The sequence below is a fragment of the Mustela putorius genome, unplaced genomic scaffold (genome assembly GCF_011764305.1).
Source record: "Mustela putorius furo isolate JIRA1106 unplaced genomic scaffold, ASM1176430v1.1 tig00003853_pilon_pilon_pilon, whole genome shotgun sequence".
NCBI classification, from domain to species: Eukaryota; Metazoa; Chordata; class Mammalia; order Carnivora; family Mustelidae; genus Mustela; species Mustela putorius.
Window position 1 is genome coordinate 74086222 of NW_025422005.1, and position 19841 is coordinate 74106062.

A 19841-nucleotide genomic window follows, 5' to 3' on the forward strand; every position below is an offset into this window, starting at 1 on the left:
TCATTACACTGAAACTATCTAATTTACTAATTCAACCAATATTTTTTGAGAGCCTACTTTATACCAGACTCAGTATTACACCTTATATGTAATTTGCTCACTAAATAAAATAGATATTAGTTTCTGACCAAAAGAGAGAACGAGATTGGAAGAAAACAGGAAAATATGGCATCGTGGAAACTTAGTTTACTCAAGAGGGTCTGGGGCCTTGTTCTGTTCTTCAGGCAGCTAGTGAAAAGGAAAGATGAAAACAGAAAAATGTGAGCCAGGTATGTCATTACCAAGAAACTTTATTGCCTCATCAAGAGTAGTTCCAATTAAATAAAGGGATCTGAAGCCATGTTGGAATGGGTTGGAGTAAATAGGAGGTAAGAAAATTGAGAAGACAGACAACACTCAAGAAACAAAATGGAGGGGACACCAGAAGAGCAATGCACAGTCTGGGCATCATGCATGTTGAATTTTGTAGGTCAAGGGGAATAATCCAATAGAGAAGGACAACTTGACAAAGCAGGAAAGGGCTGGAGGTAACTAATGTTCTTGAGAACGCAGGAAGGGTAGTAAGATCCAGATAGCAGTGAGGCGCCTGGTCCTGGCTGAAAGGAGGGACACTTTCCCAGTTGTCGGGGACCACCTCTGGCTGGGAAAGTCCCCGCCATTGCAAGATGGCGCTTGGCTCACTGCCAGCAAAATACGCTGCAAGTAAATAACGAACTTTCTGGTGAAGCCCGCCTAAAGAAGGACATAGTCATTGGCTGTTTCAAATTTAATCAGCATAGTAACAGGACTCTCATTGGCTCTCCCCATTGCTTGGCCCCTTATTGGTCACCCTGCTGCATATAAGCTAAGGAAGTTGACGAAATAAGGAGAGATGAAGTATTAATTAAAAGGAATGAAGCATTAACACCGAACCAGGCTGATTGTCGTCCTTGCGGGTCGAGGGCGATACCCAGTAAGTGAAGAAGGAAAATGAGTGCAAGTGAGAGTAGGTTTTGCAGATTTGTTCACTTAACCCAGTAGAGCCATCTGGCCCTGAAACCAATGGAAGTGAGGAGTGTGTTCAAAGAAAGGTCTGCCTAACATTCAAACATAATTGAAAAGCAGTTAAATACTTTTTTCGTTGTCTCTGGAGAAATCCCCAAAGGAAATGCATTAATAACAAACAAAAAACCCCAAAACTTCCTAAAACTTTACCTCTCTGCCTCTTTCTGTCTCTGCCCCTCGCGCTCCTACCTCTACCTTTTCCCGCCACTCCAGAGCCTTGAAAATCTCTTACTAAAAATATAAATGGAGTGAGATGAAATGATGTCTGGTCCTGGCTCTAAAATTTTATGGTTCTATAAATGATAAACCTGATACTTAAAACTCCACCTTTTCATTTGTGAGAGGCTGAGCAAGCTCAGAGGAATTCTGAAGGTTACGGAAGGTTTTTTAATAAAGTGACTCAAGATGCCACATCATAATGTATGTTTAAAAAAAAAAAAACCCCTCATGTGGAAAACTCCAAAATTGCAAGGGAAGTAGTATGGGGGGAAAGCTCTGGGAGAAGGCAGGAGGTGGAGGAGGAGGAGGACCACAGAAAGGCAGGAGAATCGAGAATCGGGGCCAGCGCTGCCAAGCCCTGAGGAGAAATTAGACAAGGACATGGAGGCCTAACATCTGTTCTTCTGTTCCAAGCAGCTTTTGTTTCTAAATTCACCTCCTCTCCTTTCCTCGCCTCAGGCAAGCCCCATCTCCTTTTTCTTTGAAATGATAAAAATAGCAGAAAACTCACCAAACAGTGGAAAACACTCTTACACCATATCCCGAATTAAGATGGGCGCACTTGGGCACGTAGGATGATAATAATATAACTAGGGATTTCTAACTTTTTTTTTTCTTTTTAATTCAAAGGGAAGGGAAGAGAGGAGGTAGAGTAACTTACCTCTTAAGCTGTTTGTTTGAAAATAATATGCAGAAAGGGGAAAACAATCCTCAACTAACAACTGCCTTCCTTGCCATCTGCTTAATCTAAACATTAGCATATCACATATCTGGGTGAACTCAAATTGCACTGGAAACGGAGGGCTCTGTTCCACTTTCTCAGCCCCTTAATGGGGGAGTCGAGTGAGAATTCTCTGTGGGATTATATGGGCTTTATGGGCTTCCAACATATGCATTGAGGGCCACATTTTCAGTCCAGCCTTAACTCATCATACTAGGACTGGAGGCAAAATTGTGCCTGGCTTAATTAGCACAAGTACTAATCAAGTACTAATGAAATTTGCCCACAAGCAGTTCTTCAGACTGGGGCACAAGTAGTGCACACAATTTCCGTATATATCACTTAGCATGTCAGCACAAAAGGAGAGGAGAACTGAACAATTCCTCCCTAAAACTGGCTTCAGGCGAACCACGGGCAAACATCATCTCTACCCAGAAGTAATACATTAGTCTCATCTGTGTAAACTCTGTAAATCCTAAATCTGCAAACTGCATCCCAATTTGCCACATTAGGTTGCAAATTTGCAAAAATATAGAGAATGTTATCAATGAAGACACTTCATTCTCACCGATTTATGAGCTATTTAGGACCTGAATTTGAAAATGAGCGTGATCTGTAATGTACCTTAAATATATAGGTGGTCTTTCCAGCTAAAATATCAGTTCTTAAGAGGTGTCAGTCCCGTTGAAAACAGACCTATTTGTCTAAACTCAGAATAATGACAAAAAGGAGGCCCAATTTTATCTCTTCTATCAGTGATATGCCCTTAGTCTTCTTACTGGGTTTTAAATCTGCTATTAAGATCTGTCCAAGCATAAGAGCTTATTTACAACACAAATATTAATTACACAAAGGAAGATGCCTTCAATCTATCAATTAAATCATACTAATCGGAGATGTAGTAAGCCCACTGAAATAAGTATTTACATAATGAAGCTTCACACATAGGACCCATTTTTGCTCTGGATATCTCGTGGTACTCGGCCAAAAATAAAATTCTGGGTCATCCCATCTTGGGGGACACAAAAGAAACAGTGATTAATTCTCAGAGCAAGTTCCGGTTAAAAAGCCAGGCAGAAAATTAAGTGAGGACTCCAGGAGGACTGAATGCTGCCATCTCTTCTGTCCTGCAAACCGCACTCCTTCCTCCAAGGGCTGTGCCATCTTTCCTGGGAAGAGATCTCATGCTGAGGATGCAGCAATGTACCCGCTGGAACGGGTGTAAGGACCAGAAGACCGGTAGTTCTCTTTACGGACTGTTGACAAATGTCACTTATAAAAATGATGATCATTGGTGAGTGCTTAAAAAAATGATGATCATTGGCACAGTTCACACAATGCCTTCCTAAAATGAAATTCAGGAAAGCAAAAAGCAAGTAATCTGGAATGAAGGAAACTTGGATGTGACCTGTCACCTGTGGTCCCATGCAGTGAAAGCCTCCCCCACAGCTTCCTGACTTAAGGACAACAGATTAATTTTGACATTGATTTCTTCTGTCCTTTCAAAGATGCTGTTGTCTGGGTATCACATTATATTCACTTTTCCATTTGTAAACAGATCTAACGTATCCCTATAGAACAGTGGAAGAGAGAAAAAAAGGAATTTCTTGTCATTAGTGAGTTTTCTTTCTCCTGATTAAATAAAGGCTCATGAACTATAAAGTGTGCAAATTTAACATGCTGTAAAACAACAAGAAAAATTCATGTGGACCACAGACATTAACAAAATTCAAGCCTGACATTCTTCAAAGGAACCAAGGGCCCCATCTGCTGATGTTTAAATGTACTACAGTAGCAAACAGATTAAAAGGAGCAGATGAAAAAAAGCATTTCTTGAACTAAAATACAAATCAAGAGCCCGAAGGTGCGGAATCTGAGAAGGGACCTTTAGAAGTCAGAGAACCTGCCCCTTACACCCTCTTCTGTTTGGGGGTATAACTGTATGGGAGCCACATGAAGTTACCTTATTTTTACTTTCATTTAGCTTGTTTTTTAGTCCTCAGGAAAGAAAGTCCTCCAATAATACATACAGTCTTCACGGCCACCGTGTGTCTACTGAAAGACCTTGGAGCAAACATTCTCGTTCTTCCAACTGGTAACTCTTGTTTTGACATGACTTCGAACCACTGGAGTCTTAACAATGGGTTCTGACCTGCCCCTTTTGATGATAAAGAAGAAGACATTCCAATCACTTCTCAACCTTATCTCCACACTGAGATAATTTTGGGTCCTTTCTCTGAAGTAGATTTTGTTTATGACCACTGCAGAACTAAGCCAGTAGATAAAGCATCAGAGAAAGACCGCAGATAGTTCAGAATAATGCTGTGTCAAAATTCACGATTTGACCTTTCTTTACCTTGTTCTCTTTACCTTAAAAATAAGATGTCAGATTGCATGAACTTTCAATTTCTTTCCTCCTAGCTCTAAAATTCACTGTATTGTCCAGAAAGGTAGAGAAGGTATCATACAAATCTTTAGATCAATATAGCAAGCATTAGGTGCTCCACAAAAATTTCTTAAGTAGCACATTTCCTGTCAAAAAGTGCTTGTCCGGGGTGCCTGAGTGGCTCAGTGGGTTAAAGCCTCTGTCTTCGGCTAGGGTCATGATCTCAGGGTCCTGGGATCGATCCCTGCATCAGGCTCTCTGCTCAGCAGGGAGCCTGCTTCTCCCGCCTCTCTCAGCCTGTCTCTCTGCCTACTTGTGATCTCTCTCTGTGTGTCAAATAAATAAAGTCTTTAAAAAAAAAAAAAAAAGTGCTTGTCCCATAATTATCTTCTTTACTTAATTCTGCCATTCTAAGTTTGTTTTACCCCATTTGTACTTGGAATATAGTACTTATAGTAGACAGTTTTTTGGGGGCAACCCAGACTCCTCTCCCCTTTCTTTAGAAAACGACCTCGGTGTCCTCAGGGATAATTATCTCTCCTCCACTACAAACAGTTCTCTTGGGATCAGCAGTCAAGGTTTTCTGACCAGATTTAGCTGAGTTGTGAGCACATCAACCAAGCTTGGCCAACTCACACCAGTGTGACTTTAACTGTTATGGAGAGTAAAACAAGAGGCTAAAAACAATCTCTTAGTTCATTCTGGCAGCAAGCTTTGAAATAACTATTAGCTGGTCCCTGTTACCTCAGCCCCTAGGCTCCAGAAGCTGACCTAGTTGCTGTCCTATGTCTGCAGTGGATTCTCTAGACTTTCCCTCAGGAAGCCGAAGCATCAGGGCGAGCTACCCTCTAGGCTTCCCCCAAAACATCCTTTCCTGCTTCAGAGTGTGGTAGACATTGGCTGTTTTTTTCTCCCACATGCAACCCGCTCCCCCTTGCTTCTTCCTAACAGGGCCTGGAGATCCCAGCCATGGATTTCATGTGGAATTCACTTCTTTCTCTCTAAGGGTGGATCTTGATTGACTCAAGCTAATTATCACATCTCCTCCCTTTGGCCACAGCAAATGGTTCAGCCATGGGCCATAACAGAATTTGGGCCAAATATAAGACATCTTTGTTGGCAATTCTGGGAACTCTCTCTTCTGTGGGAATTATCTTAAAATTTGTTCTTTCTCAGTGGATCTGAAGCATGAAAACCTGGTTGCATCAGTACCAGAATCTATCTTTCCCATCACGAGAAGAATTAGTTTCAGGATGAGGCCAACATTGTGATAACTGTGATGAAAACAAAGAAACCACATTCTTAAAGAGGTCTGAAACTTGAACTTTTTAGTTATATGAAGCAATAGATTAGATTCCCTTTCTTGTTGGAGCCATTTAGATTTGGGTTTTCTATTATTTAAATTGAAACCATCCTAAATCATATTCAGTGTCTGTTTCTGTCAGTAAGAACCAAAGAACTTTAACAGATACAGTATTCGATTAGGAATCTGACTTCCCAGGAAGATGAATCTCCACTTGTTCTTATATGCCATACTTCTACTTAGGTCTTTCAATATAATGATTGATTTAGCTATTTTAATATCACACTTCCTTTTTTACTCTATTGAATCCGGTTCAATCCATAGTTCACTATGACCCATTTTTTTTTCTTTCTGCCATTCCTATCTAAAGTAAACCAATCATGCATTCTTCTACTTTGGTAGTTTGAGTTTTTTCCTTTTGTTTAGTAACCTCAACATTTCCCACTTACCTCATTGTCCCAAGTAATTCTTCAATTTATCAAACTCATTTGCAGGCAGTAAGCAAATTTTGCCTTCTAAATTATTTACCAGAGTATACCACGAGGTGGATATCTGTTCAAAGAACAATGAAGTGCCTAGTGTCCCAAACTACTCTTTCTTGTTAGTTTAATGAATACCTTTTTACTACATCATCAGGATCAAAAGGAATGGATTTCACTGGAAGCCCAGCAAGGTCTTAGGTTGGGAGCACGTGGTTCTTGGGACACCAGATGGTGTGGTCATTGGTGACTGAGAATGAATTTACATCCTCTTTTTGGATGAACTGTTCATTTCTGTCTTTCACATTTGCCCCACCTAGTCAACTTCCCAGTGTACTTTCTCTCAGTGATATGAAGAAAAGCTGGATGGACTACCTCATTGACTAAAATACTATTTCTCTCCCTCTTATTCTTAGTCATTCACTTCTTCCATACCTGCAACATATCAGCTCCTTCGTCTCAACTCTCTCCCAACACCCCTCCCCCAGAGCTAATTTTCCTTTGTTTCTTACTCATCTCAACTATAACACCATCTTCCAACTTTGTCAAACTGAAGCGTGGGCTTTTCTCTCTCCATCACCCACCATATCACAATTAGTTACCAAGTAGACTTGATTTTACTCAAGTAACATTTCTGCAATATATTACTTCCTCTTACTTCTACCTGCGTTTTCCAGTTGGCATTCTTTAAATTTCTTACCCAAACTATCTTTCTACCTTGTGTCTCTGCCTCCAGTCCTGCCATGTTCATATACATCTTCCATCTGCCCTCAGGATGAGATATTTAAAATGTATATGTGACCCTGTCATTCCCCTGCATAAGACAACAGTTCCCATTACTTTCACTGTGCGTTCCAAGCAGGTCCTGTCTGTTCTGCTCTTATGTCCCACCATTCTGGGCTTAACTTTTCCAGTTTCAGGAAGATTATATGGTTCAGTCCCTGAAAGACATTTCTTCCTGCCCCTATTCCATACCAATGCTGCGTTCTCTGCCTAATACAGCTTCCCACTTTTCTTCAACTAGTTAACTCTGACTAAATCTTACTGACACTGCTTAAATATTATCTGCCGTACAGGGTATGTTCTGAATACTCTCAGACTTGGCCAAGTGGTCCAATTCCATAACTCTAGGGAATTCTGTGTACCATCACATCCTAGTACTTTCAAAGACAAATCTCAGGCACATCACACAGTGCCTGTTCTATGCCTCCTCTTACAGCCTTTGATGAACATACAGTTCTTACACCTGTTTTTTTTTTTTTTAGATTTTTATTTATTTATTTGACAGACAGAGATCACAAGTAGGCAAAGAGGCAGGCAGAGAAAGAGGTAGAGGCAGGCTCCCTGCTGAGCAGAGAGCCCGATGCGGGGCTCGATCCCAGGACCCTGGGATCATGACCTGAGCCGAAGGCAGAGGCTTAACCCACTGAGCCACCCAGGCGCCCCTACACCTGTTCTTATGTGACTTTTACCCTCTTCTTGCAGTTGATGAAATCAGGGATAAGTACATAGTGTCAAGGGACAGCCATGGTTGCTTTGAAAAACATGACTTGCACCAATTCTATCATGTTTGTAAGTATTTTGAACCAAGAAAGACAAAAAGTTAGAAGCAGGGGCAAATTCTGAAAGCCCAAATGTACAAAAAAATCATGACTGGTCCCTCCCAAGAGAAAGTTCCAAGAGAGCGGAAACCACAAGTAAGCAGAAGGGTAAGAAACAGAGAAGTAAAGAGACCATAGTGAGGACTCTGTACTCCTGCTCCTCGGAAACCACTGAAATCCCAGAGCCACTGGAATGCAGAACTACCTTGAATGCTTGCATTTTCTGAAGTCAGGAGGCTCAGCTTTCTCTGGGCTGCTGTGTGCTTATATTCTAATAATAATCATCTCTATACTAGTTTCTCTAACACATGAAGAAGTATGAGCTAAATCTTAGTTCTAGTAAGTAAGGGTCCAATTAAAACAGCACTGAATTTGCCTCTTCCCTCATTGGTCTTTACCCCTAGGCTATAAGCTCCTTAAAAGGTAAAAGAACAGATACAGTATCTGGAGCATAGTAAAGACTAAACAGAATAGATTTGGAAATCCTTGAATGAGGAATCCAATAGGAGAAGGCCCTGGGGGCGGGTCGCGGGGATCTGCTGCCGGTAAGCTTAGGTTAACTATAGGAAACGTATGTAAAACATTAAGAGAGTATAACAGGCCCACATCAATTATTTAAAGATACTTTGTTTTTAACTGATAATTATGCAAGGCAAGTTCTTCCACATTCCTATCTATCTTGTAAAATACAGAACCTAAAATTTGATGTGTACAGTTCTTTTTTAAAAAAGATTTTATTTGTTTATTTGAGAGATCGAGAGCAAGCAGGGGCAAGGAGTGGCAGAGGGGAGGGAAAGAATCTCAAGCTGACTCCCCACTGAGCATGGAACCCAAGAGGGGGCTTGATCTTACAAACGTGAGATCATGACCTGGGTCAAAACCAAGAGACAGAGGCTCAACCCACTGAGCAACCCAAATGCCCCAACTATGTACAGCCCTTGATTACACTTTTATAAATTAATTTAAATAAGGACTTAATGATCACCTACTAAGTGCTTAGCACATTACTGCATGCCTTGAAAGGTACAAAACAAAAATTCCTGTTTTTAAGAATCTTATTTTCAGCATTTGTTCTTTACAAAGGTTCATTATTACCCTGCTCCCAGTTCTTTACTGAGTATTTTGAAACTAATTTAATTACCCTATACCTTGCTCCTAATAAAAGCTTCCTTAAAAATAGAGTATTTTTTTAAAATGCCACAAGTTCCAGCTTCTTGTTCCAGTTAATCTAGTAAGAGCACAGTGAAATATTATCAACAGTAGACTTCATTTTTTTGACTGCTTCAGCCACAATAAAGAGATTATGAAAATTCTAAATGCCTTGCAACTTAAAGCATATAAACTCTATTTTTCAAACTATATGAATAGCTGGAAGAAGCAGCTAAGAGTAAAGGCAAGCAGGGAATTGTAGAATAAAACTTTCATAAAGTCTTTGAGATGTCTAGTGAGGAAGTCTCAGGGCTGACTGTTAGGATGATTTAAAACCTTAAACATCATTTTGTTGACACATAATTCTTTTATATATTTTCAGTATATAAATTGTGAGCTTCTCTAAAGGAAACAGTTTTTCACAGTGAAAACAAAGAAAAAAGCCTCTAACTCTTATTACATTTTAAGCACTAGATAACTTTGCGAGCGGGTAACCGAGTTTATGAAATCATGTAGGTCAGCACTCTGTGAATCGGTGTGGCAGGAAGCATTTTCGAAGCCGACTTTCTATTGACACATAGCTAACCACTTTCACATTTAATATATTTCCTTATGGTTGTTAATGTGCCTCAAAAATATGGAAATGTAAAAACCAATAGATTCCGTGGCTACAAATTGGATAGTAACGAATGCAGACAGAGCTTGTTTTTTTTCCCCTTGCCTTTGGGACCCTGGAAAGTTTTCAGCAACAACGGCCAATGGGTTTTCGCTTCTTAGAAGGTATCCTGTCTTATTCAAGGTAGTATTTCCACTAAATAGAATATCAGCAGAGAGGTGAGGCTTTTTTCTTTATTAGGTTAGGGAGGAAATGATGCTCAATATATATTTACTGAATGTTTACTGAATAAATAAATAAAATATGAAAGACACAGTTGGGGATGGATGGGAGTGGGTAGGGAGAATTGGAGCCAAGAGCTTTTTTTTTTTTTTCAGATTTTCTAATATTTCTGATGCTCAAAGCCTACCCAGGTAGGCTACCATCATTGTATTTTATATTGTGAGCAAAAAACAATTAGTCTTGGGGCACCTGGGTGGCTCAGTGGGTTAAAGCCTCTGCCTTCAGCTCAGGTCATGGTCTCAGGGTTCTGGGATCCAGCCCTGCATCGGGATCTCTGCAGAGCGGGGAGCCTGCTTCCTCCTCTCTCTCTGCCTGCCTCTCTGCCTACTTGTGATCTCTCTCTGTGAGTCAAATAAATAAATAAAAGCTTAAAATAAAAAAATTGGTCTTTCCTAAGGTCAGATAAGATTGTTTTCACAAATCAGACAGCCATAACCCTTCATTAATCCCCTCACTCATTTATTCAACGAATATTTGCTTAGCTCCTACCATGTCCCAGACACGGTCCTCAGAGCTGTAGATGCAGCAGTGAGGGAAACGAAGTTGCTGCCCTCAGATTCTTACATTCTAGTGAGAGAAACTAGATAATCAACAAAGAAACAAACGGCTAGGTAACTTCATGTTGGTTATGATAAATGCTATAAAGAAAAACAAATCAGGGGCACCTGGGTGGCTCGTTAAGTCGTTAAGCGTCTGCCATTAGCTCAGGTCATGATCCCAGAATCCTGGGATGGAGGCCCACATCTGGCTCCCTGCTCAGCAGGAAGCCTGCTTCTCCCTCTCCCGCTCCCCCTGCTTGTGTTCCCTCTTTCTCTGTGTCTCTCTCTATCAAATAAATAAATAAAAACTTAAAAAAAGAAAAAAGAAAAATCAGGAAAGGGGGCCAGGCAGTGATGGTAACTATAATTTTTAGATTTCATATGGGCAGGGAGACCTCAGACCTCAGATGACTTTTCGTCGTCCTGAAGAAGTGAAAGGAGAAGCCGTGTGAGCATGTGGGTGAATGGGAGGAACAGCCGGTGCAATGGGCCTGATCAGGGAGCACGGGCTGAGTGCTCCAGAAACAGCAGGGAAAGCAGCATGAGGAGGGGTAGGGAAATAGCAAGAAGCTGGAATAAGTAGGGTCCTGTAGGCCGCAATAATATCTTTGGATTTTATGCTACATGTATGGAAGAGCCATTTTAATAGATATTCAAACTTGTCTTTTTCTAGATGGAAGCTAAAATCCTGATAGAATTTAAAATCAAATGCATCAAACAGGGCTCACAGTATCAACCTCAGGTTTATAACACTGATTTTTCCAACCAGTTCTCCAAGTGCAATTCCAAACTCTGCACTTGGGAGAAGGCAGACATTTTTCTTTAACCATAATAGTCAATCAAAGGTTTATTAATAATGGGCTTCTCAAAATATACCTGACAGCTTCCCTTTAGTAACAGGTGTTTTCAGGAGCTAATTAAAGGTAAGCGACAAGAACACCATCACCCATTCCAGTTCCCAGAAGTCCAAGATGGGGTAAGGCTGTGCTGAAACTTGGCCTGTGGTGGGTCAACTCAGGCTGAGAACTCAGGGTGGACATAATGCCTAACTTGGAATAACTTTTCAGACCTAGTTCAAGTAAGCATAAATCTGGTGATAAATCATTTTTTTGAAAATAGTTATTTCATTGCTTTCAAATATATCTTCGCTTCAAATAAAGTTTTTCTAAGTGCAAGTACTTCTTTAATGACTCATTAATAATGACTAACACTCATGTGTATACAACAATTAAAATGTGCTAAAGCTCTCAAAATGAGAAGCTGGCGCCTTTAAAATGGCAACAGTTCTTGTGTTAGTCAGGGTAAGCTAACAGCTGTTTAAAATAAACCTCCCAAACCTCAAAGGCCTAACACAGGACAATGTTACTTCTTGCCCTCATGACAGTCCAGGTTGGCAGTGAGGGCCTCAGCTTTGTGCCACCATCCAGCGATCGGGCTCCTGGGACCTCAGTATTCTGCACTTGGCCAGGTCCTCAGTGTCTTTTGCACTCAACCAGTGGCTGGGAAAGTGAAAACATGTGTGAGATTTTCATCCCATTTTCATGCCAACACTGAGGCAACCCACTCCATGACATTCCTCCAACTTCCCTGGTCATTCCTCCTTGGTCTCCTTTGCTGATTTCTCTTCTTCTCATGAACTCCTTAATGCCAAGGGACGGGGGGGTAGGGAGCTAGGTATCAGTCTTGGGGCTTCCTCTCTTCTCTTTTTCAAGGTGTTACTCAGTAATATAGCCCAGGGTCATGGCTTTAATAACAACTTAAAGTTGAAGCCTTCTGAATATTCATTTCTATTTGGACTTCTCTTCCCAATATTCACACTTAAATATCTACCTCATGTTCAACATCTCAATGCAGATGTCAAATGGACATAATACATTCAACACATTCAAAGCTGAACACATGAGCTTCCCCCAAATCTGCGCCACTTACAGACTTACTGATGCCAGTTGGTAACTTCTTCCTTGCAGCTGCTCAGGCAAAACCCCTGCAGTCATCTTTGATTCCTCCTCTTTATCTTACATTCATGCTGGATCTATCTGCAACATATCAACAGAATCCTATGACGTCTCATCTCCCCCACTGCCACCACCTATCCTGGCCACCACCATTCCTTGGCTATATTACTAAAATGGTCTCTAAGGTTGCCTTGATTCCATTCTTGACCCTCTAGTGTATTTCTTTTTTTGTTTTGTTTTTTAAGATTTTATTTATTTATTTGACAGACGGAAATCACAAATAGGCAGAGAGGCAGGCAGAGAGAGAGAAGGAAGCAGGCTCCCTACTAAGCAGAGAACCCAATGCCAGGCTCAATCCCAGGACCCTGAGATCATGGCCTGAGCCATGTCAAGAGGCTTTAACCCATTGAGCCACCCAGGTGCCCCATCAGAGCAAGATTTTTTAAAGTATGTCAGATGATATCACTCTTTGGCTCAAAACCCTGAAGTGGTTTCTCCTTTCCCATTTCACTCAGAGTAAAAGCCAAAATCATGACCACACCTACAAGGCCCATTGCTATATACCAGGCCTCCTGCTTGTAGTCTATCCTCATCTCTACTCTTCTCCCTCTTTCCTCCCTCTACTTCCTCACTCTGTTTGCATGTTGTTAGAATGAACCAGGTATATTCCTGCTTAGCGCCTTTACCCTGATGAGAATATTCTCTCTGACATCTACCCGACAACCCCTCACTTGCTTCAAGGCTGTGTTCCAATTACCCTTTCTCACTAAAGGTGGCCCTCCCCATGCTATGCAATACTGAAACTTGCCTAGCGCCCACCTTACAGAAGCACTACTGAACCACCCTACTCATCTATATTTTATTTTTCACACTGCACACATAGAGCTTTCTAACATGCTATAAAATTTCTTCGTATTAGGTTTATTGCTTGTTTTCTGTCTCCCTATCTAGGATTTTAGCTATTCAAGGGCAGAGATCTTTATTTTTTTGTTCAAAGGTGATTCCCACATATCTAGATCAATCCCTGCCACATAATACTGTTTAACAAATAAATTGAACGAATAAATTCATCCATTTAGACCAAGTCATTAGACCTAGTCATTAAGACCAAGCATCACAGTAGAAGTAGCAGAAAAACTCCTTAATAAAATTTGTCTGGAACTCCTGGTACCTGACCCTCTCTGTCTTAATCAGCTTCTGTTTCCTATCTTAGTGACGCCCATGGTCTTTGGACCCCAGTTCCCATGTGAAGCAGCCCTCAGGTACTACCTACTATATAAGAACTATATAACTTAAGATACCAGGGTGCAGGCTCTCCAGACATGCCTGGACTCAATTCCTGGCTCCACCATTTAGGGCAAGTCATTCTGCTCTTTAGTCCTCAGTTTCCATAACTGTAAAATACCGATTACAATAGGACCCATTGTTTTGTGAGAAATGAATGCAGATAATATAAGTGTGACAACTGGGTTTCACCATTTTTGCATTTGATAACCAATAACTGTTAGCTATTGCCTTTAAGTGGATATTCTTTTTTTTTTTTTAAGATTTTATTTATTCATTTGACAGAGATCATAAGTAGGCAGAAAGGCAGGCAGAGAGAGGAAAGGAAGCAGGCTCCCTGCTGAGCAGAGAACCAGATTCGGGGCTCGATCCCAGGACTCTGAGATCATGACCTGAGCCAAAGGCAGAGGCTTTAACCCACTGAACCACCCAGGCGCCTCTTAAGTGGATATTCTTAAATATGCTGACCAGGTGGCCTACCCACGCTGCTCCTACCTAACCAGGACAAACATTAATACCTGATTCCACAGACTACACCTCTCTCAAACTGTCACACAATGGATTTAGGAAAACAGCTTGCATTTCTAAGCAGATCCCACATAAGTAAATAATCAAATTTATATTAGGTTTAATTATACGATATTATCAGCATTGTTGGTGATAAAATAATAAATTATCAAGTGTTGGTAATTTCATATGGCCTAACCAATATTTTCCATTTGTTTAGAATACTGTTTTTCAATGTGGCAAGCAAAGGTTAGTTGGGCCGAGCTCTACTTGTGAACTTGCAAGTTGATATAGAAATAATACTGGAGTCATAAAGTTATATCCTAGAACCTCAGAAATTATGCAGTTTTCCTCCTTTCCTTTTTTTTTTTTTTTTTTTTAACTTCTTTCTGGGCTTGAATGTTGATCTGTTCTCAAGAGTTTAACTGCCCTCTTGGGAGGCTTACCCTTCCATAAGCACTCAGCCTCCCCCATTATCTTAGTCAGGGTTCTTCAGAGGAAGAGTACCAATAGGAGACATCTATTCTATGTTTGTATCTACTTCTCTAACTACATCTATATCTGTATCAAGAGCTTCTAAGGAATCACCTCATGCAATTGTGAGAGCTGACAATTCCAAAATCCACAAGGCAAGACAGCAGGCTGAAAATTCAAGTAAGAGTTGATGTTGTAGTCTGAAATGTGAATTCTGCAGGGCAGACCAGGCTGGCTGGAAACTCAGGAAGGGTTTCTATGCTATAGTCTTGATAGCAAACTGTGATGGGTTGAACTGTGTCCCCTCAAAAGTGGTATGTTTGAAGTCCTAACCCATAGTACCTGAGAATGTGATGTGTTTTGGAAATAGGGTCATTACAGATGTAATTAGTTAAAAAGAGGTCATAGTGGAATAAGGTGAGACCCTAACCAATATGCCTGATGTCTTTATTTAAAAAAAAAAAAAATGCCATGTAGAAAGACAGACACATACACAGGGGGAATACCACATAACAACTGGAATTATGCTACACAAGCCATAGATGGCCAGAAGCTAGGAGAGAAATGTGTGACAAATCCTTCCCTAAAGCTTTCAGAGAGTATGGCCAACACCTTGAACTCTGAACCTCTAGCCTCCAGACTGTGAGAAAGTATGTTTCTATCATTCAGTCACTCAGTTTATAGTACTTTGTTACAGTAGCTTCAACAAGCTAATATACTCACCAACCCAGAACTATCTTGGATTCTGACATCTCTTTTTCTTCCAATTTTTAATGAGTCATGTGCTCGCTTCAACAGCACATATACCGATTTTTAGTGAGTCACTATACCTTGTCCACCCTAACACTAAAAACATCTCTCAGTTCTGGTCTCTTCCATCCCATTATTTTAGGCACTTATCCCTTGTATATTATAACAGCTTCCTAAATGGGTCTCCCTAGTTTTCAGCTTTTTCTTTCTTCAGTCCATTCTCCAAACTGCTTCCAAAGCGCCCCCCACCTTTTTTAAAGATTTTATTTATTTATTTGAGAGAGAGAGAGAGAGAGAGAGCACATAGGAGGATGGGGAGAAGGGAGAGAGGGGGAGGGAGAGGGAGAAAGAGAATCTTAAGCAGATTCCTTGCTGAACCCAGAGCCCAGTGCAGGGCTCAATCATGACCTAAGCTAAAACCAAGAGTTGGCTAGACACTTGCCAATGGTGCTCTTCCCATGCCAAATCTAAATCAGGAACAGAGTAGAGGTTCAGTACTATTCAATTATATACATGGGAGAAGGATGAGAATTGGGCTCAGAAGAGGGTAGAAGGAAAAAAGTTTAAAAACAGAATGGAAGATAGTAGAAAAGAGAAGCCAGAGTTCAAGGTGGATCTCGCTTGTAAAACCAGCTTCACAGTGTTTTGAATCAACTCTTTCTTTCTTTTGCTTTCATATTCCTTGGAGATATACCTCAAAGCCCTTTTGTCTCATGTTCAGAAATCTTAGAAAGGCTGCAGTTGTGTATTGTGTACAAGGCTCAATTCCAAAAGCCAAAATGCATTGGCTTGTTTAAGTACAATAAATACCCAAGGAAGACAGTACTATACAGAATAAAAGCTATGGCAATCCAATCATTAGATTTGCTAAGACCACATGCTTGCCAAATTTTACTACCAGATGCTTAGGAAAGAGAGAAAATTATAATTCCAACTGGTCAGTGGTCAGAAGGTAATATTCAAAACATCCCACCACATGGATAAACAAGAAAATAATTAGAAATCAAATGTTAGAGAATTCTGCAGTGAGCATGAATGTAATCCACAGGATAAACAACACTTGGTTGACATTTGACTGAATAAATTAAAACCCAAAGTACTTTGAATAAAAATTCAAGACATGTATCAGAGAAGTTCAGGACAGGAGACAAAAGATGAAATCTTGCTCTCACCATTTGCGCTCTACTGGAGTTTATGGACAGGCCGGGAAAAGAAGGTCAAAGGTCTTCTTCTTTTTGTAGTACTATTCCATAGTACTACGGGGTGAATTTCATCATAGCAAGGCCATAACTTGACCCTTGAGAAATCCAGTAAGTTGAAATACATACATTCAAAATAGCATGCAGCTGAAATTACCACACTCAGAGCAAATAAAAAGTCAATCTAAACCATCAACCTTGTCTCATATTTCCTTAAAACAAAATTAATAATAACAAATCAGAGATATCCTACTAGGCTTTCATTACTCTCTGTGAAAGAGGGACAATAACCAGTCAAGGTGTTGGATGTCTGCCTGTCACATGCACTAGTGCGTGTGCACACACACACACACAATGATTTCCTCCAGATAACAGGGACTCTGATATCACAAAACTCACAGTTGATTTTTATTATCCTACTGCAAATACTTTCTTCAGCAGAAATAGTTCCATGAAACTTCACAGAGTTTGAGTTTTTGTACTTCAAGCTTACAGTAAAGATCACAGTCTGCTGCAAATCTGATTCTCCATGTTGAAATTACTTACTGCATCACACACATGTGCACACACACATACACACACACAAAACATAGATTTTTTGGCTTACAAGAGACTTAAAAAATGCCTGACTGGATGGTTAGATCAGTAGGGTGACCACAAGGCTCAGGGTTACAGCCTGCCTGAAACGAAGTGAGGCAGGCAAGCTGATGCCCTGAGTCTGTGGTCACCCCAGGAAATACATTAAGGTACTACACTTGGTATTGAGAGAAAAAAATCACAGGTACTCAGAATTCTGATTAAAGAGAATATAAGATAAAAGTTTTGTTCTGGTGACCAGTGAGGATGCCGCACCTCGATGACTGTACAGAGAGAGCAAGGCCATTGCCTAGGATATCAGATCCATCAAGAAAAATAATTATATCCATATCAATTATTGGCCTATTAGAAATAAAGACTTGGTGGAAGGACACTGTCCAAAGGTGATTGTCTAGTGCTTTAAAAATAAATGTCTTCTCTCTGCCTTGGTATTTTCTGTACCATCAAAAGGCCATTATCTCATGACAGTTCCATTCCACAGACATTAACATTAGATACCAATTCTTTCTAAAGGCTCTTTACAATGCTTGTCTCATTTGGTGGGTTTTCCAAATGTTCTTCACATTTCATTAATAAATTGACCCACACAAATCCCTTAGGACTCTAGGGGAAATTACGTTTAATTCTTTTTTCTTCTTCAACTCTAATTAATACTGTTAAGAATGAAAAGATGCTATCAATAGATCAATCACGTCTAGTAAATCAGGCAGCATACTTTAAATGAAATAACAATAAGTGAGAAAACTATATTAATAAATAAAACTACATATAACAACTATATGCCAATAGTTATGCCAAGAGCTCCATATGTGTTTTATTTATGCACATAATAATCCCATAAAACAGGTGTTACTCATCCAGACTATAGCTGAAGAGACTAAGGCTTGGGAGTTACCAAGTACTAAAGTCAGAATCTGGGTCTGACTTCAAAGCCTAGGCTTGTAAATTTCCTGCTCTATTGACTTTAGATAGTATGTTCTAGAAGGATTTTAAACCACTGTCCTCAAGCAAACTTTGTAGGTATTCCATGCCTCAGTTTCCTACTGGTAAAAATGAAAAATAGATAAACAGGATCAATCTCACAGTCCCTCCTTAGATGATCTGAACCTCTTAGGTAGTGGGCAAAACTAGATTATCTTTAGGCTATGATCTTCAGGCTATGATTAAACATAGTGGAAAAAAGTAAAATTATGTCATAAGGAGGAATATCACTAAAATCTTACCAGATTATGTTATCTTCTAGCTTCTATCTTTTCAATTGCTCCAGAAGAATGTCAACTTGCCATTCATAAAGATACAATCCAGACTCCCATCCTCTGTAGAGTCCTAGGGAGGTCTGTCCCAACAAAGCACTAAAGTCATGTGTTGAAATGATGCAGGGAACCCAGGCTCCCAAGTCCATTAAACATTTTACTTCTTCATAACTTGATCCTTCACTTAATTTTACTTTCCTCATAGGAAAATGCAGCTTGATTTTCCAATATGGGCCTGCAAAAGCCAGCCCATTGTCTCTGATAACTTCTGGACCGCTCAAATCAAAGAATGTTGTAATTATCAATTGCAGAGGGCCTCCACATTCAAGTTTCTGTCAGCAGCCCCCAACCTAGAAGAAAAGCAGCTGCTGTGTCACCTATTCCTTGATTCCACAAATGCAATAAACAGCATGAGGGTAAGGAAAAGACTGCCAGATGGTTTAACCTGGGTGGAGGAAGAACCTTTCCTTAAGACTTGACAAACTAGGAAGAAGCTGCTGTGGCCAAAGTTGAAGAGGTTGCTGTCTGTGTTCTCAAGGATTTTGATGGATTCCTGTCTCACATTTAGGTCTTTCATCCATTTTGAGACTATTTTTGTGTATGGTGTCAGGAAATGGTCCAGTTTCGTTCTTCTGCATATGGTTGTCCAGTCGCCAAAGGCAATGGGAGCAAGGGCAAAAATGAACTATTGGGACTTCATCAAGATAAGAAGCTTTTGCACAGCAAAGGGAACAGTCAACAAAACCAAAAGACAGCCAACAGGATGGGAGAAGATATTTGCAAATATCACCAGATAAAGAGCTAGTATCTAAAATCTATAATGAACTTATCAAACTCAACACCCAAAGAACAAATAATCCAATCAAAAATTGGGCAGAAGACATGAACAGACATCTCTGCAAAGAAGACATCCAAATAGTCAACAGACCCATGAAAAAGTGCTCAACATCACTCAGCATCAGGGAAATACAAATAAAAACCACAATGATGATACCACCTCATACCAGTCAGAATGGCTAAAATTAACAAGTCAGGAAATGACAAATGTTGGAGAGGATGCAGAGAAAGGGGAACCCTCCTATACTGTTGGTGGGAATGCAAGCTGGTACAGCCACTCTGGAAAACAGCATGGAGTTTTTACCCTAAAGATACAAACATAGTGATCCAAAGGGGCAAGTGCACCCCAATGTTTACAGCAGCAATGTCCACCACAACCGAACTATGGAGAGAGCCTATATATCCATTGACAGATGAATGGATAAGGAAGATGTGAGAGAGATATATATATATCTCACATATATATATATTCCATTATATATATATTCCATATATATATTCCATATTCCATTCCATATATATATATTCCATATTCCATTATATATATATATATATATATATATATATAATTATGCAGCCATCAAAACCCATGAAATCTTGCCATTTGCAATGATGAGGATGGAACTAGAAGGTATTATGTTAAGCA

General features: G+C 40.1%; 1 long non-coding RNA gene across 1 annotated transcript in view; it reads right to left on the reverse strand.

Annotated features, from left to right (window-relative positions):
* The window catches only part of LOC101676097, a 121707-nt gene that overhangs the window by 17539 nt on the left and 84327 nt on the right, over positions 1 to 19841 (reverse strand). Inside the window, exon 2 of the long non-coding RNA XR_001179431.2 lies at positions 12269 to 12375. This is a non-coding gene — a long non-coding RNA (uncharacterized LOC101676097). The remainder of the gene's footprint in view (positions 1 to 12268; positions 12376 to 19841) is intronic.